The sequence below is a fragment of the Montipora capricornis genome, chromosome 11 (assembly GCF_036669925.1).
Source record: "Montipora capricornis isolate CH-2021 chromosome 11, ASM3666992v2, whole genome shotgun sequence".
NCBI lineage: Eukaryota > Metazoa > Cnidaria > Anthozoa > Scleractinia > Acroporidae > Montipora > Montipora capricornis.
In genome coordinates this window covers 18910064-18926482 of record NC_090893.1, presented here as the reverse complement: position 1 = coordinate 18926482, position 16419 = coordinate 18910064, and the positions used below count along the sequence as shown (strand labels likewise).

The following is a 16419-nucleotide window of genomic DNA, read 5'->3' as shown; positions in this document are numbered from 1 at the left end:
AATTCAAGTTACCATCAATTATATATCTGAAATAATTGAGAAATTGAGTGCTCAATTCTTTGCAATGGAGTTGTCTAATGAAGTGGTTAGCATCAGCATCATAGCTAGCAAAGATTTAAGACGCAAGCGGCACGGTTCTGAAGCTTCTGTAGCCTGTCAAATAACGTTTTACCACAATTACCCCAGACAGGATAGCAATAGTGGAAATGAGATTGAATTAGTGCATTGTATATATAATGAAGAGTGGTTGGAGGGACAAACTGTCTTAATTCTTTTTATTGCTCCTACCCCAGAAGCGACCTTTTCAGATGATTTATCAATGTGTGTTTGCCACCGTAGATTGTCATCAATAAATGTCCCAAGCGATTTAACAGAGGAAACCATAGGCAGCCCAAGTTCGCGTCACTAGAGAGCGTGTAATAATTAATTACTAGTGGGAAGATGACCTTTGAGTGCAAGTCATTTTCATTCGTTTTAGTGAATGAACATTACATTGAGCGTTTTTTAGGCTTCATAATCGACGGTATTTTCTTTCCCATACAAATTCTTATAACGCCTTCAAATTCTCAACGGCTGCCTGTAACGCAACACCGCTTGCACTCAAAGGTCATCTTCCCACTAGTAATTTTCAATGATTACACAGGCACAGGCTTTTAGAACGAGCCATACACACTTTCCCTTGTTTGTTTGTCAGCGCAGGCTCCGAGGTATACACACTTTCACTCGACGGCACGGGTTCTTAGAACGAAGCATACACACTTTCCCTTGTTTGTTTGTCGGCGCAGTTTCGGCGCACGTTCGGTTATCGGCACAGGCTTTTAGAACGAGGCGTGCACACTTTCCTTGCGTTCCTGTAAACCTTTGACGGCATGGGTTTTGAGAACGACGCATACACACATTGTCTCGTTTGTTTTGGTAGATGCTGTTCAGTGTGTTCATGTTTATGGACAACAGCTCATTCACAAATTGGACCGCGACGCATACACACATTGACAGGCATAAAAATTAGCAACAACATGCAATAGTCGAATCGACACGGGTCGTAAAAGGGTTTTCACGAATCGTACGGATCGATCGATTCGTGGGGACAGCTGTGCGACGGTATTATCTAATGAGATGCATTTTTGTGGTTGACAGATCGTGTCTTCGGGTATTTTCCGCATAAAAATGAGCGACATGCTGCCACTATAACATGCTATACTCGAATGGATACGGATCGTAAAAGCGATTCACGAATCGTACGGATCGTTCGATTCGTGGGGACAGCTGTACGACTATAACATGCAATACTCGAATGGATACGGGTCGTGAAAGCGCTTCACGAATCGTACGGATCGTTCGATTCGAGGGGACTGTGAGCTGTACGACGATTTTATCTAATGAGATGCATTTTTCGGGTCGACAGATCGTGCATTCGGGTCGTTTCAGTTAGTGTGTATTGGACATGCATGGCGATCCAGTCAACAAGCAGTCCCTGGTCAGCGGTCAACTTCAAAAAAAACAGCTGACCTCGATAAGGTCTATCTTGAGCCCGCTATATGGTCACGTGATACTGGTCAGCGGATACCTTGTTTTGACAGGTGTCAATTGACCATAACATTGATGTCCAATATCAAAGATGTATGCTGTAAACTAGTTAGTGTCAAATGGAGTGTTGCCTCCTTGATGAGCTCTAAACTTGAGCCCGTGATATGGTTACGTGTACTGGTCACATTGGCATACATGAAGGCGCGGACGGACGTACGTACGTACGTACCAGGGCGGAAAGAGACCGGGCGGTGAGACGAGCAGGTCCGAGCAAAAAGGTGTGATGCAGTAGACTGGGATCTACTAAAAAGCCTTTTCAAAATGGCGGCAAGTGTTGAGATCGGCGACTCACTCAAAGAATTGGAAGAATTGTTTTTACAGGACATCACAGACGACATTTTTATTTGAACGAAAAAAAAATTCTTCAGATGTTCCAGACACATAGCTGATGTTAATGAAACAAACATTTTCCCTCTGTTCTTGATTGGTTCTCTCCTATCGTCTTTAGGTAAATCCAAGTGTTTTGATTGGTAAATCCAAGTGTTTGCTTTCTTGTTCACTTTGCCATACAAGCCATTTCCATGGAAAAGGTTATAAGTCATGGTTTTTTTTTTACATTTTGTTTATATTCTGGTGAGTATTTTCACGAATCATGCTGTGTGTTGAAGGACCCAAAAGGCTAATCAAAATACAAGTAACAACTTGGAAATATTAAGCTCTTACTAACCGAGCTGGAGGGCCATACTGGGGAATATTGGTTGAACATTGTGGAACTAAAGATGGAGCGCAGCGAGGTCCATACAAAAATGACCAAGGTGCAATATTCCTCAGTATGGCTTGGGCAAGCTTAGTTAGAAAGTAGTTTATCATATGGTAGTCGGGCCATGGTTGTTTCTTGAATTTGTGGCTTTTCAAAAACAAAAATTACACAGCTTATGACCGCTTCCAAATAAATGGTTGGCATAGCAAAATCCTAACCAAGAAAGAACCAAATTATCACAATGCTTGCATTTACCTTAAAACTACCTTACCACAGGAGGAAAAGCCGACAGGGCAAGCAACCCCCCACCCTTAGCTCAAGGTCTAGATCCGCCACTGATTACCACAATGTTTTCTGTAGTTGAATGAAATAATGGAAACAGGCGACAAGAAACAATATCGCACCAAAATATAATGTCTTGCAAACAGTGGTTAAACAATAATGATGTTACCATTTGTGTCTGGTGCCCCAAGAAGGAGCCATATTAAATTAAAGATAAACTAAGTTAAATTAAGATTGGTTAAATAATAGTAATACATGAAGCAGCCGTTAACCTAGCAACCTTTGTAGCTTTCTTAATTGGAGTTGATAGAAGAATCCTCCGTACAAGAAGGGTTTTCTCTCCACTAACTAAAACATTCACTAATTAGCAGGTAGTTTGAGGGCAATATTGTGTGTGTGAATGGTGAGTTGAGGAAAAATCATAGACAAAAGTTAGGGTTAGTCTGTAGAATGAGGAGGAGAAATTTACAAAGCAAACTCTCAACCCCAAAATAAGGTTAACAAATGAAACAAACTCAGTGTGAAATTAAAAACTTTAATCACAGAAACAGCCAGATAGTACATGTATGAAAAACTGAATCATGTAGGAGGGATTAACAAATATTTGACCATGAAAATTATTCAGCAGAAGTGGCCGGCTTGGTGGTGATGTCTCCAAAAAGGCTTGTGGTGTATGAGGCCACAAACAGCCACAAGTCAAAAAGGGACCTTGCCAAGTGCTGGAATATGTACTCACTAGTTATGCTCTATATTTTAAGTTCTCTGTGCGGTGTTGCTAGTCAAGCCTAGCAATAAATTCAGTCATTGTTATTTTTTAAGGTATGTTCCAGGGCTTATGCTTTTAATTATTTTATTTATGTTTCACATAGTGGAACAAAAATTTGATCACATTGATCAGCCACAGGTTAGTTTATTTGTTTGTGTCCAAACTGCACAAAGATAAAGAAAACAATATGGGGTTTGGGAGAGGATGGGGAGTCTTAAAACGTAGCAGAAGTGATAGGCTACAAATTGCTTTTCCTCAGGGGAGGATATTCTACAAGGAACTAGAATCATTGCTTTGTCCTCAGTTGGGACAAAATATGAAGGAGTTGCCGTTTTTGCATAGTCATACCTAAGGGGGCAAGGACATGGTATTTACAATAACTTATCAGTTTTGCATTGTTTTTCTGTTATCCATTTTAAGTCTGGTCTATATATTACCTCGAGATCAAACATTGTTGCCATGTTATAAAGTGTTCTGACGCATCAGTCCTTCTGTGGAATGTTTGTACTTGGTTTAAGTTGGTAACACGTTGATCTGTTATTGACTGCAGTGGACTGTTATCTTTGAAGACATTCCAAAACGTTTCACATTTTCATAAATTCTTGCGTCTTTTCTGTGGTGTTGTTTTCATGCAGAGCCATGTCTTTGCAAACTTTTTCGGACAGAGTATTAACAGCAAGCTTTACTCGTATTTTATTTAAATTATCAAGATGAACTTACAAGCGCCTTGATTAAACCGTATTTGTTGTTTGTTGATTTTCCCAAGCGGGCGAAATCTTGAAAATAGTTTTTTATTGTCGGTAAAATTGACTGCGGCGGGCTATTCGTCGTGAGCGATTTTATGTGAGCAAGTTTGAAGTTCTGAAACGCCGCTATATCCAAATATATCCAGCTGGTTTTTTACTATGTTTTGTAAAAGCTATCGATCTTAAACATATGTAAAATTTAGAGTGGAGTAATGTGGAGTACTCCTGAAAGAAGCAGCGGAACACGGCTTGGTCACGATAAGCAGGACATACCTGCATTCGACACTGTCTTACTTCACTCAAATTTAAGCAGCTTCCGACGAAAATACTTGAGTTCTCTTCCAACAGACAAAATAGTATTGAGTTTTGGGTCAAAAATATAAAAAAGGCTTTTAAATAATACACTACTGGTGGCCCAAAAAAAAAGAAAGAAAACTTGATTTCCGGTTCGTCGAGAGGATATTTTTGGCAGCCATTAACTGCACCGGAAGTGCGGAAGGAGCGCTCGTGCCAGTCCTTCTCCGCATCACACATTGGACCAAGAGCGGAGTGCCCGTTTCACCGCCCTATGTATAAGCGCCCTGTACGTACGTTGTACGTACGGACGTTCATGACGTCATGGCTATAAAACCAAATTTTCTCACATCGATGGGTTACCACATTTTCTTAACTATGGTGCTCCGCGCGCGGAGCTCCGCTAAAAACTGACAATTTTTTACTTTATCCCAGTCCCTTTCTAATTAAACAATAGCCTGATTTTGCAACAGAACGGGAATTTCAGTTGACGATGGCGCAGGCAGTAAAAATATCCATATTAGGCCATATTAGAATCCCAACTATTCTGCGGGCTCTCCTTTCGTCAACTGACGTTCTCTTTCTGTCGCTTAATCAGGCTATCGTGCAATTGCCAGGGACTGGGTTAAAGTAAAAAATTGTTGTCAGTTTTCATGTTTGAAGAAGAAGACCGTCGCGCACGCAGTCAATTCGCTTATTGACGTCAATTTGTCTCATGGTATCTTTCATAATTCCGCTTCGGAATCTGTAATCTCCTCAATAAATGAGGAGACGACTACACAAGAGAGAACGGCACAGAATTCGCCTTTTCCAGTCTTCAGCACGTTGTCTGGTGACCGTCTACTTTTGGCGGAGGTTTTGTTATTGACCCGGTCCGTGTTTGTCAATCCGATCCGATCCGATCCGATCCGATCCGCTCCGGTCCGATCCCGTCCGGTCCGATCTTGGTTTTGCCAACGGCCAATCGGAGCGGAGTCATATATTCATAAGATAAGGCTATAAGGAGAAATGAAGGACTTACCAGTGTTGGTTCAAACGGATGCTTTTCAAGAGCAAACGTTTCGTGTGAGGTCAAGCAATGGCTTCGTGTCCCTGAAATTTTAATTTGACGTGGTTATTCAATTATTAAATCTCTCCACAAACCATTACCTTGTAGGAAAAGTGTTAACTTTCTTAACACAAATCTGAGTAGATGCTCTCCTTTTGCTCCAATTCATTCAAGCGAAACTGTTTAATTACCCTAAAAGATATTTCTAGGGCGAGAAAAAGGGGCTGGGGATTTAAAAAGAACGACAGATAACATTTTATGACATATTATGGACAAATTACAGTCAGGAGCAAACCCTCGATTTTCACTCACGTGATCAGTAACCTTGTTTATTTCACCAAAACAAAAGAAAACGTTTGCATGATAATAGAACTCAATTCTCGGAGGGTTAGTTGGGGATACCAACATGGCCGCCGTTCCTTCCTTTAGGGACACCAACATGGCCGCCGTGACGTCACGTGAAAACACTCTATAAAAAAGGGTCGATGCACGCTCTGCTTTATTCGAATTCATTCAAGCAAAACTGATTAATTACCCTAAACGACATTTCTAGCGCGAGAAAAAAGGGACTGGGGATTTAAAAAGAACGACAGATAACATGTTATGACATGTTACGGACACATTGCCATCAGGGGATTTTTTTTTTGCATAAATTATCGCAGAGCTCGGTTGCGCATGCCACGGCCGATTGATAAATCATTTTCATGTGCCTTAGGTACCACTCCTTTTGTAGTGCGTCTTCGTCTTTAAATTCTGTATGCTCAACATACATTTTTTGTCACGACGCTGTTCGTTGTGTTGACTAAACGTAAGTTGCGTAGCGAATAACTGATTTTTACCAGTTGATTTAGTCGATTTTCAACTGAACTGCCTGAATTTTTCAATACATCCTTACTCATCATTTGCTTCGATCGTAACTCCCTCCATCTTGATTCTCAGCCATTGAGAAAACTAAAACCTTCTTCATTCAGGAAAATTTTAAGATATACAGCATTAACTTACTTTTTCAATGTACAAGGAAAGAATAGAGGGCAGTATAGGTCAACCAAGCAACAAACAAATAATTTATTACATCATTGCAGCAAGCTATAATATTACTAATTACCTTGCAATGTTTCTCTTTACAACCAGTTTAGCAAGTAATAATGAACACCACTGCAAATAAGTTAGGGGTAAGCGGTGGGTTTTTTACGTTTGTGTGTCACTCACAACTGAATAATAAAATAAAACAGAAAATAAACATAACAGGAATACTGACAGAGTTGTTAGCTTTAATTCAAAGTAAAGCGTAAACTACAGGAAGTAAGTAAAAAGGAATCAGAACTGGTCAATTTATTAAGTTCTTGTTATTAGACAACGTTGAGAAACAACGAGCAACTTAATTACTACTGTCGTTCCAAATGGATGCGGATTGATGTGTGGTTACGACATTATCAACTCTCTCGATAAAATAGTCCTCTATAACGAAAATGTGAACAGAGTAGCAACTCAAAAGTTATTAGGACAGGCATTTAAACGACAAATGAAGCATAAAGAGCGCTGAGTCATTTCATACTCGATCAATCTGTTCAAATTAATGAGGCAGTTCTGAAATAAGGAACGAGATCAAATACTTAATACCTACGCTAGACACTTAAATAAAATTCCTTCCTTCCTTGCTCCACTTCATCTTACCATCGAAGACTTAATTGACTAATTTTCTCTATGTATAAGCAAAGAATAGAAGGTAGGATAGTTTATCACACAACAAACAAACAATTAACTATATATATAATACACAGTGGGCTAGAATATTCACATACCTTGCAATACTCTCCTTGCGTTCGTGCTTCAGTCACAACTGAATGACGGTGGCCGCTTCACAAAATAAACGTAAAAACAATTACGTCATACTTCGTTGCTTTAATATAAAGGCGGTATAGAGCAAAGAACAGAAAATAAAATTCCTTGTTCATACTACTGAAGTGCTACTGTGACCAAAAAATGAGGTCTAACTTCTTGTTTTTGTATTTCAAAGCTATGTTTACTTAACACTAAGTGACCCAAGTTTTAAAGCCTTGATTTTGAAAAGAGACTTGTTTATTTTAACTGGAATTTTCCTATTCCATGGTCCGCCATGGTCCGTTGGATTGCTATTTGCACTGGATTTCTTACAGCCTAAAAGTTTTATCTTTGTTGTTTGAAACTTAAATTCTGTATGATCGACAGACATTTTGTGACACGAGTTCTTACTTATTCTTACTCATCATTTGCTTCATATAATCTCCTTCCATTTTGAATCTCAGAGCCGGATAAGAAAACTAAAACCTTCTTTATTCTTAAAAAATTCCAGATGCATCACTTCTGACTTGCTTTCTCGGTGTACAAGGAAGAAAAAAGGGCAGCATAGGTCGGTCAAACGACAAACAAATAATTTATTACACTCTTGCAGCAAGCTAATATTCCTATTGCCTTGCAACGTCCCTCTTTACAGTCAGTTGAGCAGGAAAAATGAATGGCATTACAAATAAGTTAAAGAGAGATGGATTATTTGCGTGCGTGCGTCAGTCACAACTGAATGACCGCGATCACTTAATTCAGTTTAATTCAGAAAATATACATAACAGAAATACTGAGAGAGTTGGGGTTAGCTTTAACCAAAGTACAGAGGAAGCAACAGGAAGCAAGTAAAAAGTAATCAACGGATGATATAAGAAATTATTAATCATATATTGAAACGCGGATATGAAGTCAAGTGAAGCTATGATCCTCGCTTTTATGAACGCAATTTTAGCAATTGCGTGGAGTCGGTAGGGAAGCCTGAAAATTCAAGTCTTCAAGGGGGTAACGGGTTCAAACCCCGATGAAGTCTTGAATTTTCAGGCTCCTCTTCCGACTGTTACGGAATTGCTAAAATTGCGTTCATAACTGCCGGCGAGGATCATATGTTCACTCAAAAAGTAATCAGAACTGGTTTATTAACCATAAAATGACTTTGTTATCGGACAATGTTGAGAAACATCGAGCATTTTAATTACTACTGTCGTTCCTAATGGATGCGGACTGATGAGGCCAAACAACGACGCTGCCGAATTACGATTGATGGTTACGACTTTCTCGAGCAACTCCAATTAGAAAGTTATTAGGAGAGGTATTTCAATGACAAATGAAACATAAAGAACACCAAGTCATTTTATACTCGATGAAACTGTGCAAATTATGAGGCAGTTCTTTACGGAACGATGACTGTTTATATCCAACTAGTTGGTTGCTTCATTGCTCCCAGCAACTGACGGTTTAGTCTCGCGAGGTTTAAGGCTGTAAAAGGAACTCAAATATATGAAGCTGTAGTCTTGCTTAGCTTTGAGTGTGACTTTTAAGACGATGAGGCATAACGGAATCAGAATTTTTAAATGCATTCTCAGGCATTCATTTTTTGCTTCGTCAAACCCTCCATTTTGATGAATCTAACCGGATAAGAAACTGAAACTTACTCTACTTCATCTAGACATAAGTGACTTAAATTAACTTACTTTCTCGATGTGCAAGTAAATAATAGAAGGCAGAATAGTTCTATCACAGAACAAACAAATAATTAACTACACACATTAGGCGAGAATATTCAGTTAAGCTTACCTTGCAATAGTCTCGTTGAAACAGGGTAAGCATCAACAAGGAATCCAGCTACGAATCAATGAATAAGCAATATCGGTAGATTGTTTGCGTGCGTGCTTCAGTCACAACTGAATAACCGTGACCGCTTTGTAAAATTAATGTTAAAACAATAGCTTCATACTTCCTTGCTTTAATATAAAGTATATAGAAAACAACAGAAAGCAAGCGAGTTAATGAATAAGAACTCGTTCATTACCCATAAATTCCTCGTTCATATTAGTGAAGTGTCACCGTAAAATTGACCAAAAAATCTATTCTTCTTTTTCTTTGCATAGGCTATGTTAACTAAACACTAAGTGACCCAAGTTTAAAGCCTTGATTTCACAAAGACACATGCTTATTTTAACTGGAATTTTCCTATTTAATGCTTTGAAATCTTGAGGGGGATGGATCGAGGAGAAAATGCCGTCAAGGACTCACTGGTTTTATGTCCAGAAATGCACCGAATTAGATGCGGAAGACCTTAGACAGCAATGACCAGAACCAGGCTGCTGACCAGCGGTTTTCGTTAAAACAATGGTTCGCTGGGGGTGCTTAGTCTCGCGGGCTCATAAAAACTTGGTTTTGGTCATTGTTATTTAAGGTTTTTCATTAGATGCATGCCCAATTTTGACATCCGACACGAAGTGTCCTTTTAAGTCTGTTTTCAACAACAAGATAAGAATAAAGGTTAGCGTTATTTTTAGCTTTGGGTAAATGAAGCAGTTAATCTTTACTTAAAGAGCAGCATTTGGGGGACACTTTTGTGACGTTTTTTGTCTGTATTCCGCGACAAGAGTGATGTTGAAGTTGGCGAGAAGAGCAAGGGGACACTTCGTGACGCTTATTGAAGTCGTTGTGCATGTAATCACGTGCAAGGGAGTGGCTGCAGCATAAAAAGCACAAAGCTTCACGTTATTTCTCCTACAAACCCTCAAATTAAACAGCTGAAAGCACCTATTTATGGGATGAAATACAGCCGCGTTATGTCAAATCAATAATGCCAGGAGATACCATTCCGAGTTCGGAAGCTTTAGACTCAAATCAATTAAAAAACATTATTATATCTCTCAGATAGTACGCGCGCTGTAATTGGCTAAATTGCACATTTTTGACACAGGATGACTTCCCTGGGGCCGCGCATTTGAACAGAAAAACTGATCTGAGTTCAAATCCCCCGCCTATGCCCGGCCTTCCCTCCCTCCCAGCAGCTTAACATTGATAGGTGCATTATTTCTCCTACAAACCCTCAAATTGAACAGCTGAAAGCACCTATTTATGGGATGAAATACAGTCGAGTTATGTCAAATCAATAATGCCAGGAGATATCATTTCGAGTTCGGAAGCTTTAGACTCATCAATTAAAAACAATAGTGCTACACATGCACTATTGTATTTTTATAGCTGCATGCATCCTTTGAAGAATGAGGAATACAAGAATACATGCTATTCATATGCCAGTAAGTGGATGCGTAATGATTTCTAGAACCTAAACTAGCAGATTTGCCTCAATTTAAGCTTCAAACCCTAAGCACTTATTACTTTTTAATTCTTTGTTCATGCAACAGGGAAAATTGAATCATATATGGATCACACGTGTATGGAAAAAGGGTGTCTTTTACATGAATAATGGCAGTGATATTTTTCACTGTAACCCACAAACAAAACATATAGCAAGAGTTATACGTAATCAGAGCTTGTTTGCATCACGTGAGTCATATATGTACATTGTATACAATAAAGCTTTAAGTGATGATAAGCAACTTACCACTCTTGGTCCAAACGGATGCTCTTTTGTGTGAGCTCAAGCAGTGGCTTTATCAAGAGAAAGAACTCTGCAATGGTAATTTGATGTGGTTACTACACTTGCCTATCAAAATTAGTCTCTGCATAAAATACTTCTATAAGGTTTGACTCTCCTAACAAAAATCATTTACGCCGGGCACACACATCACGTACAATGCACACAGAGCGTCGTAACTGCGGAATACAGCCTCACCTCTTAAGAGATACATGTACAGTAACTGTTCACGTGGTGTAAAATTATTACCACCCATCCCCTCGTAGTGTTCTAAGTATCTTATACTGAAGTGAATAGTCGTAGTGGAAAATACCACCCATTCTCTTGAAATGTTGTTAAGTATATTCTAAAGTGGATATGCTGATACGCAGTAAAAGTAGTTTAAATATTAATTAAAGTATAGAAATGGTCAAGTAAGTGGATACACGGACACGCAATGTCATGTCCTTAACTGAAACTGTGTTTTTACACACTTCAAAGAGCATTTGCACCGAACTCAGACGATGTACCAAGTCACATTTACTCATCAGCTTTGTCAAGCATTGCAAGAGGATCAGAAGGGATACTCTAAGTAATTGGGTTAAGTTCTACCAATCGATTTTCAACTACACTGCCTGAATTCTTCAATGCATTCTTACTCATCATTTGCTTCGTACGTAACTCCCCCGAGCTCCTTTTTGAATCTCAGCCAATGAGAAAAGTAAAACCCTCTTCATTCAGAAAAAATTTCAAGATATACAGCATTTACTTACTTTCTCGATGTACAAGGAAAGAATTACACCGTTGCAGCAAGCTAATATTACTAATTACTTTGCAATGTTCCTCTTTACAATCAATTGAGCAGGAATAATGATGAACACCACTGCAAATAAGTTACGGGATAAGCGGTGGATCTGTTGCGTGCGTGTGTCACTCACAACTGAATGACCCTGATCACTTAATTAAGATTCATTCAGAAAATAAAGTTGTTAGCTTTAATTCAAAGTAAAGAGAAAACTACAGGAAGTAAGTAAAAAGTAATCAGAACTGGTCTATTTATTAAGCATAAAATAACTTGTTCTTGTTATTAGACAGCGTTGAGAAACAACGAGCAACTTAATTACCACTGTCGTTCCTAATGGATGCGGATTGATTTGTGGCCAAGAAATGATTCTGCAGTTATAATTGATGTGGGTACGACATCATATACTCTCTCGATGAAATAGTCCTCTATAACGAAAATGTGAGCAGCGTAGTAACTCAAAAGTTATTAGGAGAGGCATTTTAACGACAAATGAAACATAAAGAACACTGAGTCATTTCATAATCGATCAAACTGTTCAAATTAATGAGGCAGTTCTGAAATAAGGAACGAGATAAAATGCCTGTTATCCAAACAGTTGATTGTCCCATTGCTCCTAACAACTGCCGGTTTAGTCTTGCGAAGCTTAAGGTTGTAAAGGGAACGCAAATATATGAAGCTCTAGTCATTCTTCACTTTGAGTGTGACTTTAAAGCCGATGAGGCATAAAATAATCAGAATTCTTCAATGCATTCTCAGGCACTCATCTTTTGCTTTGTCAAACCCTCGATTTTGAATCTACCGGATAAGAAAACTGAAACTTAGGACGCTTTCCTTTTGTCAGAACTGGCTGGCCAGACCAGTCAGTCTTCAAAGAAAATGCAACAATTTGAAGGAACATTTGCTTGATAATCCCTCGCATTCTTCTGGGGGAGTATATATCATCTTCGAAATTTATTAATTAGAAGGCGTTGTAGATTTAGGCCTTCGAAATGCCTGGCCAGGCCAGTCAGTTCTGTCAAAAGTTCAAAAGTCCTTTCGGAAAGCGTTCGATTCCAAACTCAGCGTCATTTGTGAGTTGAGTCTGTTGGTTCTCTTCTCTGCACCGAGAGGTTTTTCTCCGGGTACTGTTCCGGTTTCCCCTCTCCTCAAAAATCAACATTTGACATGAATTGCGTTGATTGTTATATTTAGTTTACAGTGTCCCCAATTAATGCTCCAGCGCTAGAACGACTAGACACTTAAATAAAGTTCCTTCCTTCCTTGCTCCACTTCATCTTACTATCAAAGACTTAATTAACTAATTTTCTCGATGTATAAGCAAAGAATGGAAGTTAGGATAGTTTATCACACAACAAACAAATAATCAACTATATATATAACACAGTGGGCTAGAATATTCACATACCTTGCAATACTCTCCTTGCGTTCGTGCTTCAGTCACAACTGAATGACGGTGACGGCTTCACAAAATAAACGTAAAAACAATTCCGTCAGAACTGGTTTATTAAGCATAAAATAACTTGTCCTTGTTATTAGACAATATTGAGAAACAACGATCAACTTAATAGGTCTTTTTCGATATATTAAAATTCAGCTTAAAGGAGAGGTTCTGAGGACAAGGACAAAGGAAAATGGATGATATGTAAATATTTTTCGCATTCATTCCATTGTACTGTTTTTGTCCTCACTGCGTCACTATCAAGCTGAATATTTGATACTTCGAAAATGCCCTCTTACCACTGTCGTTTGCGGACTGATGTGAAGCCAAGAAATTACTGCCGAATTTTACCCTAACCCATTATCAAGTCTCTCAGTAAAACATTATCTTGTAGGAAAAGTGTTATTAACTTTCTTAACACAAATCTGAAACGTTCTTTATGGAACGAAATATATAATAAATTAAAGCTCTGACTTTGCTTAGCTTTAAAGGGGCTGTGTTACGAAATTTATAATTAGGCAAATTTAGCGACTGGGAATTGGCAACCAAACCAGGGAAAACTTAAACTTGTTTGCCCTTGAGAATGATAGCACATAGCTTATTAAAGGAGCAGCATGTTTTTGCGCAAAAACTGAACCTACTCGTATGATTGAATCCTGGTCAACATTAATTGATGTAAGTTATACAAATGATGTTGACAGGGTTGCCTGTTCCGGAGTCTCTCATATTGGTATCAGCGATCATAGCTTTATTTACGTTTATAGGAAATTATCTCTCGCGTCTTTTTCAACAGGGCATTCAAGCATTTGATATAGAAATTTCCTAAATTTGAATCGAGAGAGTTTTCGTAACGATACCGCTCAACAAGACTGGTTCTGCAATGGTTCTGAAGATCCAAATGTTTTCTGGACTGATTGGGAAACGAACTTTTTGGATATGGTTAATATTCATGCACCACTCCGATCTAGACGCGCTAGAAGCAATAAAGCAGACCCTGGATCAATTCCCAATTAAAGAAAGGAATTGCATCGAATCATTCACGCGATTGGGAAAAGTACAAAAACTTGCGTAATAAAATAAACATTTAAACATGAAAACATCTAAAGTATCTTATTATTCTAATGTTTTTATTCAATCTAAGCGTAATCGTCCAAAAACCAGCCCAATTCGCGTCATTAGAGAGAGTGTAGTCATTGTCATTCCTTTAATTGAATGAATGTGAAATTGAACATTTTTTAGGTTCATAATCGACGGTATTTTCTTTCCCATAGAAAGTGTTATAACGCGTTTAAATTTTTTACGGCTGTCTGTAGTGACGCGAGCTTGGGCTGCCTATCGAAAAACGTGGCAACGGAACCTTTAATGAGCATACTTCCGGTGTTGTAAATAATACAAAGGTGACAGAATTGAAATTGATGATGCCGTTATCTCTAATCTTAGTGAGGTTTCTACGTTTTTAATGACCATTTTTCAATAATTGGGCACAGACTTGGTAATAAATTCTCCTATTGCTAACAATAATTCAAGTTATCATCAATTATATATCTGAAATAATTGAGAAATTGAGTGCTCAATTCTTTGCAATGGAGTTGTCTAATGAAGTGGTTAGCATCAGCATCATAGCTAGCAAAGATTTAAGACGCAAGCGGCACGGTTCTGAAGCTTCTGTAGCCTGTCAAATAACGTTTTACCACAATTACCCCAGACAGGATAGCAATAGTGGAAATGAGATTGAATTAGTGCATTGTATATATAATGAAGAGTGGTTGGAGGGACAAACTGTCTGAATTCTTTTTATTGCTCCTACCCCAGAAGCGACCTTTTCAGATAATTTATCAATGTGTGTTTGCCACCGTAGATTGTCATCAATAAATGTCCCAAGCGATTTAACAGAGGAAACCATAGGCAGCCCAAGTTCGCGTCACTAGAGAGCGTGTAATAATTAATTACTAGTGGGAAGATGACCTTTGAGTGCAAGTCATTTTCATTCGTTTTAGTGAATGAACATTACATTGAGCGTTTTTTAGGCTTCATAATCGACGGTATTTTCTTTCCCATACAAATTCTTATAACGCCTTCAAATTCTCAACGGCCGCCTGTAACGCAACACCGCTTGCACTCAAAGGTCATCTTCCCACTAGTAATTTTCAATGATTACACAGGCACAGGCTTTTAGAACGAGCCATACACACTTTCCCTTGTTTGTTTGTCAGCGCAGGCTCCGAGGTATACACACTTTCGCTCGACGGCACGGGTTCTTAGAACGAAGCATACACACTTTCCCTTGTTTGTTTGTCGGCGCAGTTTCGGCGCACGTTCGGTTATCGGCACAGGCTTTTAGAACGAGGCGTGCACACTTTCCTTGCGTTCCTGTAAACCTTTGACGGCATGGGTTTTGAGAACGACGCATACACACATTGTCTCGTTTGTTTTGGTAGATGCTGTTCAGTGTGTTCATGTTTATGGACAACAGCTCATTCACAAATTGGACCGCGACGCATACACACATTGACAGGCATAAAAATTAGCAACAACATGCAATAGTCGAATCGACACGGGTCGTAAAAGGGTTTTCACGAATCGTACGGATCGATCGATTCGTGGGGACAGCTGTGCGACGGTATTATCTAATGAGATGCATTTTTGTGGTTGACAGATCGTGTCTTCGGGTATTTTCCGCATAAAAATGAGCGACATGCTGCCACTATAACATGCTATACTCGAATGGATACGGATCGTAAAAGCGATTCACGAATCGTACGGATCGTTCGATTCGTGGGGACAGCTGTACGACTATAACATGCAATACTCGAATGGATACGGGTCGTGAAAGCGCTTCACGAATCGTACGGATCGTTCGATTCGTGGGGACTGTGAGCTGTACGACGATTTTATCTAATGAGATGCATTTTTCGGGTCGACAGATCGTGCATTCGGGTCGTTTCAGTTAGTGTGTATTGGACATGCATGGCGAGATCTGGCATATTAGGCTTGGGTTCGAGACTGTATCCTGGCAACATGCAGCGCATATTCAATGAAGATCTTACTCGATTCAAGCAGAGCCTTTCTCGAGAACGCCAAAATCGAGCAAGCAAAAGAAAGGCTCTGCTAGCAGGGTGTGTAAGGAGGAAACTGAAGAAGATTAAAATGGATTGCTATTTGGGTTTTTGAAAACTGTACAGCCTAACAGGTTTATATGTTGTTTGAAAGTTAAATTCTGTACGCTCCACAGACATTATTTGTCACGAATTCTTACTTATTCTTACTCATCATGGGCCCTAATGTTGAGAAACATCGACCAACTTAATTACCACTGTCATTCCAAATGGATGCGGACTGA

General features: G+C 39.1%; 2 protein-coding genes across 5 annotated transcripts in view; one reads left to right on the top strand and one right to left on the bottom strand.

Moving 5' to 3' along the window:
• LOC138024398 (uncharacterized) overlaps positions 1-16419 on the top strand; it is a 532828-nt gene that overhangs the window by 438862 nt on the left and 77547 nt on the right. The gene's annotated exons all lie outside the window — the stretch shown is intronic.
• LOC138024375 (tetratricopeptide repeat protein 28-like) overlaps positions 1-16419 on the bottom strand; it is a 103131-nt gene that overhangs the window by 15176 nt on the left and 71536 nt on the right. For 2 of the 4 annotated variants that reach the window (XM_068871567.1, XM_068871571.1), the window contains exons 1-4: positions 9039-9086; positions 7226-7280; positions 6529-6634; positions 5397-5467 (exon numbers count right to left, since the gene is read on the bottom strand). The gene's annotated coding sequence lies outside the window, so the exon portion shown is untranslated. Of the gene's footprint in view, positions 1-5396; positions 5468-6528; positions 6635-7225; positions 7281-9038; positions 9087-16419 lie in introns of those variants that run through there. The other 2 variants (XM_068871568.1, XM_068871569.1) reach the window with 2 other exon arrangements.